The 9,307-nt window shown below is 40.6% G+C and overlaps 1 pseudogene; it reads left to right on the top strand.

The window, feature by feature from the left end:
- The first annotated feature begins 495 nt into the window (after nt 1–495).
- Nucleotides 496–6,452, top strand: LOC149319075 (uncharacterized; annotated as a pseudogene).
- Nucleotides 6,453–9,307: the final 2,855 nt, after the last annotated feature.

The following is a 9,307-nucleotide window of genomic DNA, read 5'->3' as shown; positions in this document are numbered from 1 at the left end:
ATGGTGGACTGTAGATCAGGGTGCAGTGGAATGATGGAAATCCATTCTGTGTAAAAGGAGGGTGTCTAGAGAAAGGGCTTTTCCGTTGTGTGTCCCCACCCACAATGCCAACATTGATACCTTTTCAGCAACAAGCAACAATCATATTAAAAGACATAGCCATGGACCTGATTACACTGACCACTTAATCTAGGACTATCTGTAGCATTATGTCCAGACTGGCTTCAGACTGACTACAGTTATGATCACACACACCAGGCCAAATCCAATGTGATGCTGTGTCACTGTACACATGGGCCAGCTGGGCTGACATTGCATTGTCCCTTCTGTCCACTCATGCACTACCACTTCCTCATGGGCCTATAAGACCCTGCTCAGAATGCTGTTCCTTCTTTTGAAGTCAGAACAGGTCACCCCCCCCCCCCTTTACATCTTCCTTGTTGATCACAGGGGATCCCTATTCTAACCCAGCAGGAGTGTTGGGAGCTCCTGTCCATGAGGAAGCAGCAATATAGCAACAGCAAAGTCATTCCTATACCACTTATCAGTGAACTAGCACTCTGTAAGTGGTTTGTGATCAATGTGATCAATGAAGGATAAAGTAGCCCTCCTCCTTGTTGCTCACATATTTGGATGCCCATTTTTGATCTCAGCAGAAGTGATGGTGTACCAGGCAGGCTCTTTCAGGAAGCATCTGTCTACAAGGAAGTGGCAGAGACTGCTCTGAAAAACATACCACCCACTTTCTCTGTGCCTCTCAACACAGGGAGGAGAAATGGCATGACACTCTTGAGTTATGGAGAATGATTTGGGCCTAATAGGGTCAAATCCAGTTGTTCACATTCCAAAACACTGGTGGCTTTAAGCCACCCTTGAGAAAGCTGGATCAGAACTGAGGCAACCACATGCTGTGGCCCTGATCTGGCTTTTTGCCGGCCCCAAAAGAGGCATCAAAACACTGCTCTTTTTTGAGCTGGCAAAAAGCTGGGTTTTCCACCACCACCACAGCTTTGTTCCACTCCTGCAGCATGTGGCATATAAATGTGATGCTGCCAGAGCACCACAAAGCATGACAACAGCTTGGGAGTGCTCTAACACCACCCCAAAGCCAGTGCAAAGGGAGTGTCTGTTTCGCCCCTATGTCATATTCTGTATTATAAACCTTCAAACTGAGTTTTGGTTTCAGTTTGTATTAAAATCACACTGTACTGATGAAACTTTCAAAAAGTGTCTGGATAATTTTGTAGATAATTAATCAATCAAGATTTTAAGAATATCAATAAGCATATTAATAACCATAGTAAAATACCACTTTTATCTTAAATTAAACACAATTTGTTATGTTGTTAATCATTATCTCTCCTTGTAATTTGAGCATCTGTTTTTTTTTTTAAACTGCAAATAATGTATTATTAAATGTATTAAGCAATGTTTCAGCTGTCAAAAAGGTTATGAATTACTTTTTAAAGAGGAATGCTGGATATACTTGACAAGTGGGAACAAAAGGAAGGGGCTTGTGTGGACCGATCTTTTGATATGGAAAATTTCTAGAGCAGTAGTTCTCAACTATTGATCCCTCAGGTGTCTTGGACTTCAATTCCTAGGAGTCCTAGCAAGCATAAGCCTGAAACAAATGGCCAAGAAAGAGCAGTTTCTGGCTGTTCAGGGAGTGGGTTGTGCATGACACATGCCCTTAGAGCAGCCAGAAGCCATGCAGAGAGCACGTCTGGCCAGGAAAAGCTGGCTGGAAAAAGAGAGGAGAAAGTTCTTTCTTTGCCGGCAACCCATTCAGATCCATGGCAGTGGCCTGGATCAGGACCAGGCCATGCAGTTGCCAGAGTCCCATGCTGATTGGGAGGTGATTGGGGCTGGAGCCGCCTCAGGCTGCTCCAAGCTGTGAGTCTGCATGACCCCATAGCTGATGATTCTGGACGTTAAAGTCCAAAACATCTTGCAGATTAAGTGTTGACAACCACTGTTTCAAAGCAATGCTTTTCAAGCTATCTGAGGGTGGTGGTCCATCAATCCCCTGCCCATGTGTCAGGGACCAATACCATATTTATGCCATATTTTTATTTTATTTGTATAGTTTCCTGGAAATTCACTGTGGATTGGTAGCCGCAGGCCACCACTTTGAGTAGCACTGTTTTAGAACACACTCCAACAATGCCTCTTCTCTCTCTTTTGATATGAAGAACAATCTTTGTCAATACCCAGCAGCAGGCAAACACAGCAACAATGTCATAGTCAGAAGTATTCACTGGCAATAAGGAACTGAAAAGCTTTTATTTACAATCACTTAAATCAATTTCTGAAAGCATTTGTATTGTTTCTTCAGCAGCGCAAAAACTAAGAGTAGGAAAGTAACATACACAATGAAAACCACTTAAATGGTGGGTGTTAAATAATTTACCTCTACTTACTAACATCCAAAATGTCACGTGCTGCTTGTGAAATAAAAGTATATTAAAAAGCCAGTGTTTAAATGATACGTTATGAATTCTAAAGCAGAGCCCAATTATTTGTTAGCTCTTATTCTCTGTGACATATCTAAAAGCAGTCACCATGCCCTGCCATATTGTTTGTGCTTGGGCTACTTTCACATATTTCTACATCTTTAGACATGACAATAAATGTGGATTTGCCATCAAGTGTTCACTAAACCTATTGTTTTCTTAAAAGTTAACCTACATGACATAATATCACATCCACATCCAAAGGATAGGCATATTGTTCAGCTGCAGGAAAAAATACTACAAAGAATAGTGTGTGACAGCTTGCACAGTAATAGTTCAATTATAGCATAAAATATTTATAGTGTGGGAGTTAAAGTGAGGTGGCCATCTCCAGCTGCAGTTATTCAGAGGTGGCAGCAATGTGTTGGAGAAGAGAGCAATGTGTTAAACCACTAGCACTTGGTCATAAAGTAGCCTACTGCCTCTTGATATGATGTTGGATGTTCTTTTGAAAAAGATGCCATTTTGAAGAAAGAATGAACTGTTCAGTTAGCTCTGGTAAATAGAATGGGTGGTGTCATTGTGTTCTTTGTCCCAGTCAGCAAAATATCTTGCATGATGCATGAATTGCCATTTTAGATTGTAAGATTTAAATACATATAATAGAATCATAGAGTTGGAAGAGACCACAAGGGCCATCCAGTCCAGAGGAGGAGGAGGAGGAGGAGGGGGAAGGGAAGGGAAGGGAGAAGGAGAATTAAAATGTTAGATCAGAGGGTAACAAAGTGCAAGAAACAAAAGCAGGGATCATTATGACGAAGTTGAGGTATATAGTGAAATATTTACAGTGAGCCTTCACAAACAGTGTGGATAAACATGGTGGCACTGAAAAAGTAATTACCAACTGTACTGTGGTAAAAATTGGTCCTGTTACCTTTAGTGCTAATATCTTAGGTGATCTTAAGATTGTACTGCACAATTTGGCCTTTATGAGTTCCTTTTTTTTGCATCTTTGTAGTTCCTTTTGCCTGATTGCTTCCTCATTTGCCAGGATTCCCCTTACATTGTTGTGCCCCAAAGCAAAAACAATTACTCAAAATAAGATCTGGTGTGTGCTAAACAGAGAAGGGCCAGCATAGGAAACTTGAGCATTGTATCATTTGTCAATGCAACTTTGAACTGATTCTGTTCAGTTTCTATGTATAGTTCTCTTGCTCGGCAAAGAATAAATAATTTATACAAATCCTCAGGGAATTTAAGCCTAGTCTTTATCTTAGCTCTATTACCATAAGCAGTATAGTTTAACAGCTACTGTGTACAATTGAGGAGGTGGTGAAAAGGGTAGGTTAGGGCTTGTTCCAACATTCATGCTCATCACTTAATGATGTTCATCAAACAAACAGCTGTGTGTAGGAACTAGCTTTTCACAGAGCTAACAAGACAGACAGAGCACTCATGTTGCCTATTGCTACCTTAAAGAAAACAGATAGTAAAGTGGATATACTTATTGCATTGCTGACTGTGAAATGATTAAAAAACAAGTGATCTCCATGCATGTGTGAATGTGTGAATGAAGTAGGCACAAATCCTGGTGAAATGTGTGAGACCAGGGTGTGATCATAAGAGATGAGTTAGGTGTTCCATTAGCCCCTGAGAAAACTGAAGGACCTATCACTAGACTGGAGTTCTTGGGGATATCCATTGACACTGTCAATCAGTTGTCTAAACTCCCTGATGATCAGGTCACGTCCACAGACTTCAGGAAAAAGTACAGGAATTTCTTTTTAGGTATAAGGCCACACTTCAAATTTCAAGAACCTATCAGCCATTTCAACTTTACCTGTAGAGTTGTTGCTCTTGGGTGTGCATTTCTGAGGCGCCTTTGTGATGCAACTTGTGGTATTTTTAAGCCTCACCATAGGATACATGTTACATCATCTATAAAAGTTAGTTTGGTCACAGTTTCTTGCTGACTAAAATGTTTTTTGTGTTTTTTTTGGTGGGAGGAGGTTAAGCTCCAGGATGCCTTGCAGGTTTTAGCTGATGTGGTTGGCTGTATAGGTTATGGTGTATACTTCAGTGGCCATTGGTGTGCCCAGTCTTGCCTGCAGGACTGGGTTCAGGCAAGCATAACTTCTGACCTGGAGTTCTTGGAATTTTTCCCATTTTAGTGGCAGTCAGCATTTTGGCTAGGGAGTTTGCAAATTCTTCAGTACACTTCTGATGTGACAACATGTCAGTTGTCCTTGTCATCAGTTCCTTGACATCTAAATTGCAGAGGGTCTGTTTACAGCATTGCATGTTCCAGGTGTTAATAATTCTATTCCAGATGCTTTTTCTCGTAAACAGATAGAGTGCTTCTGGGATTTGGCCCTCGAAGCTGCTCAGCTGGTGGAACCGATACCCGAACATCTATGGAACCTTGGCAGTGGGAAGTGACAAGGGCCCTTGGTCTCTCAGTCGCTGCCACTGCAAGGAAGAACTATATTAGAGCTGTACACGAATTTTTAAGGTTCCAAAGGAGCATTGGCAGGGTGAAGTCTTGCCCATACCTGTTTAGCAGCTTCTTCATTTCTGTATTCATCTTCATGATATGGCTTCAGCACCACAGTCTGTCCACAGCTATTTGTCAGTGCTTGCCTTTTGGTCAAAAGTGCAGGATAACACCAGTGATTTCCAGATCAAAAAAGGACTTGAAGGGATGGTCCAGGAAAAAGGGCCAGGTCAAAGATACTAGGGCATCTTTGTCACCCAACATTCTTAAGGGTCTAGGAGCGGTATGAGCTGGTATTTGTATATCGCCATATGAGGCCCTCTTGTTCCATGCTGCAGTGTTAACTGCATTTTTTGGTGCACTGCGTATTGGTGAGTTAATGCTATCATCTAAACAGGATAGGTCAGATAAAGCCTTATTATATTCTGATGTTAGTTTTGTTGGTCAGTCAGTCACACTCTTTGTTAGGTCTTCTAAGACTGACCAACATGCTAAAGGTTCAATGATTTTTCTTCATCCCTGTTCTGACTTGGCCATTTGCCCAATACAGGTTCTTTTGCAGTATATGCAAGCTAGAGGCACAAGTTTTGGGTCCCTGTTTGTTCACCAGAGTCTTTTGCCCTCAACTAAGCATCAGTTTTGGAAAATCACATCTAAGGCTTTGACTGCTTTGGGTCTTTCTAATGTTTGCTTTGTGACCATTCATTCACGATTGGGGCCACATCAATGGCTGCTGCCATGGGCTTTCAACAGGACACCATAAAGCGGATTGCGTGCTGGAGATCTGCTGCGTACCACAGATACATTAAGAGGCTGCAGTGTTAATTGTTGTTTCAAGGTTAATTATTGTTTCTTTGTTTTTCAGATCCCTGCCTTGGGTCGTCGAGAGTGCAAGTGCTACTGTGTGGCCAGAGCATGATCTACTGGGCTGCTCAGCAGGCAAGATCAAGCCACTTTGGTACCCACTTGGGGCTGGATGAAGTTGCCTGTTTGCACTGGATGGGCAAGCAGGGTCTGCATTGACATGGCCTGTTGCCATTGTTGTTTCAGGAGCGCCGTGGGCCTCCACCCCAGGTTTTGGTAGATCACCTGGGTGGTAATGATTTGGGGCTGTTTAAGGGTACGGCGCTTATTCTGCAGGTCCTGCATGATTTTTGCCTTATCAAGCAGTCCTGGCCTGACATGGTCATTATTTGGTCAGCCATGCTCCCTCGGCAGGAAAGGAAGTGTGGTGGTGACCTGATTCCCATTGATACAGTCCGAAGGTGAGCTAATAGAGAAATTCAGAAAGCCCTTGAGGCTGGGCTAGGCCACTATTTGCCCCACCTCCAATTGTATTTCAGAGGCTGGAGTTCTACAGAGCTGACGCCGTTCACCTTTCAGATACTGGAAATGTACTTTTCTTAATGGATCTGCAAAGGGTATTAAAGAGGTGCTCAGTGCTGAGGTGGGAGATAAGGGCTAAGCAGATGCTTGCCCTATTCTGTGGCTTGAATATTTGAATTATATATTAGCGAGCACCTTGGACACCATTTGGGTGGAAGGGACATTTCTGGAACCACCTCTTTAGGCCTTGCAACCTGGGGTGTGGCAGAAAGAAATTGACCTTAGGTCTGGCTTGAAAGAAAAACCCAGATTTTAATCTTTGTGCATTGGGAAGGGGGCTTTGTGGTTAGACTTCCTTATGTGGGTGGCCAGCGAACGACCCAGCTTTTGGGTTGTTGTTGAGGGCTCAGGTGTGATCGTCCTTGATAAGCTGCAGAGGTGGTCTGGGGTAAGACACGGGATGCTTGATTTTTGTTAGGTATTAGTTGCAGCTCCGTTAAGAATTTAGTAAAGGTCAATAAATGGCCCTGTTTTATCCCATCTCTTGTGTCTGGTCTCATTATTCCAGCGGTTGGGTAGCAAGAACATTTGCAAGGAATCATATTGTTACCATTGAGATTTAAATACTTTGGATCAAAATCCTGGAGCCACATCTATCATTTAAAAAACAAAACCAAAATCAAGAATCATAGAATGCTGGATGTACTTTCAGGTGCCTCTTTGCATGCTGCAATGCAGGTACTTTTTTTTTTTTTACAATACTTTTAAAATCAAGATTCTGTGTTTCTTTTTTCTTCTGTGTGTAATTTACAAGGAAGCTTAAACTCTGGACCTGTTTAATGGACCTAACAGCAGACTTTCAAAGCCAACAGCTAAATCAACTACAGAGCCATGCATTTGCAGACAAGCCTGATGATTTACCAAATTTAATAAGCTGCTTCCTTATGACTTTCTCCCCAAAGATGCTGTTTCTACAATAGCTGCCAAGAAAGCAGCTAAAGGTGCAGACTATTGGTATAATGAAAATTTAGCATTTGGTTGGGAAAGAACAGCATAAATAGTCTCTGCCACTTGCTAATTCATTAACAGTGACTACATTCTGGAGGGTTCTGCTGGCAGGCTGCAAATGCTTTTTTAAAACTGTTTTTCATGATTTTGTAATGCAAATAATAAGACAAGCCTAGATAGTATGAAAATTAGAGCTGGAACCCAAGGCATGCCTGCTCACCCACTCTAATGTTCCCACTATTCACCTGTAAAATTTATTGTACTGTGCACAGGATCATAGGCAAAGAGGAGAATATATGCAAAGAGAAACAAATAACTGAGATGGGTCGCTTCTTTCTTCTCTTTTTCTCTGTTCATGTGATAAAGGATGGCAGGGTTTTGTTATAACATTTAATTGTTAACATGGTATGGATAGAAAGCAAATTGTTATGCATTTTTTAAAAAAGTTGAAAAGTGGGTTCCTCATGTAGGAAAATTCTGATGAGGAGACTACTAGATGGATGAGAATCTTGATAGTTCAGGAATTTTTCTGTGTGGATAACATATATGTTGCTTTGCCACGAACACAGAATGTTCTGCACAAACAGAAGTATATTACTTCTGTACATACAAGTTTTCTTTGCAGAAAATATTCCTAATTTGTACCGAATACATTTTCTTTGCAGAAAGCACTTGTTTTTCAGTAAGACCTGAGCTGTGAACAGTTTTTGAAAATGATGCAGTTTTTAAGGATAAAGGTATTAATTCTTGTCTGTGAGAACAGCTTCCTTGGAATGGAATTTCTTACTCTCTGCTAGTGATATCAATCTGCACTAATTTTTTCATTTTTTGCATGCAGGAAGAAAGAATTCCAAAAGTTTTCTCCACACTGGACAAGTTTGGGAGAGTGCTTGAACATTATTCAATGACATTTTGTGTTACAGGACTTCCTTACAAAATTTTGAGGACTGGGTTTTGTTTTTGGTTTTTTGGTTCTTCAAGAAATCTTTTGCATAAAAACTTTGGAAGTTAAACATTATAGTGTACTTGCACAAAATGTAGTTTATGAAAAATATTTTTTTGGAAAAATTTTGCATGAAGTTTTCACAAAAAAGTTTCAAAATCTGAAAAATCTTACAATTGATTCTTATTTTCTAATGACAAGTCTTAATATATTGGGACACATTGAAACACATTTTCTTACTGATGGCAAGTAAATGTGCAAATACTATTTACATTCCCAGTTCATTTATGGATTTTTCCAGTAGATCCTTCTTTAGATAGATAGATAGATAGATAGCAATACTTTACAACCTAATTAATCTGAAACTGCCAAATAATACTGGAGAGTAAATGACTCAGTAAATGGATTGCATAGCTCTTAGCATTCAAATATTTCTTTGAGCTCAAGGTAGATGCTGACAATCTGAAATAATTTCATCTGCTCAGTATCATGATGCCCACAACATAATAAACAATGCAGCATTTGTAATGGGAATCACTGGTTAGTTGGGCTGGAATTAAAACCTCATGCAGGTTGTAGGAGCCTCACATTGTTGGTGTCCAAAGCACTAAACAGGAGAGGAAGCTAGAAACTCTGGACAGTAGAAAGTGGAAGGAATGCTGGCCTAGATAACTGAAGAAAGAAGACAGTCAATAAATGCATTCAATATACAGAAAAGAAGGGTGAAAGAAAGAACCTGAAGAAAAAGAGGTCCCAAAGAGAATGGAACAAGGTCTGTTACAAATCCTAGACACTGTAGAGTTTTACATGTACAGGAAGGCGTGAGAGAGAAAAGTGATCTATATGTGAATAGATTCCATATAACTACTAAGATTTTTGGCTGTAGGCCTCTAATTGATGTGCGTAAATATATCAGCAGATCAGTAATTTAGACAGCAAAATGTATAAAAAATATCTGTCATAGAATAAAATAGGTTGATCTTCAGGGGAGGTAATGTTTAAGAAGAAGTGGTTCCAATTGTTGTCCCTGTCCTTGCATGACTTGGTTTCTGTCTTCCTAGGGTCAATCAAATCCTTTTG

This window comes from Sceloporus occidentalis, unplaced genomic scaffold (assembly GCF_023333645.1).
Source record: "Sceloporus occidentalis isolate IW3139 unplaced genomic scaffold, rSceOcc1.0.p SCAF_2, whole genome shotgun sequence".
NCBI classification, from domain to species: Eukaryota; Metazoa; Chordata; class Lepidosauria; order Squamata; family Phrynosomatidae; genus Sceloporus; species Sceloporus occidentalis.
This window is presented reverse-complemented; position numbering and strand designations above follow the sequence as displayed.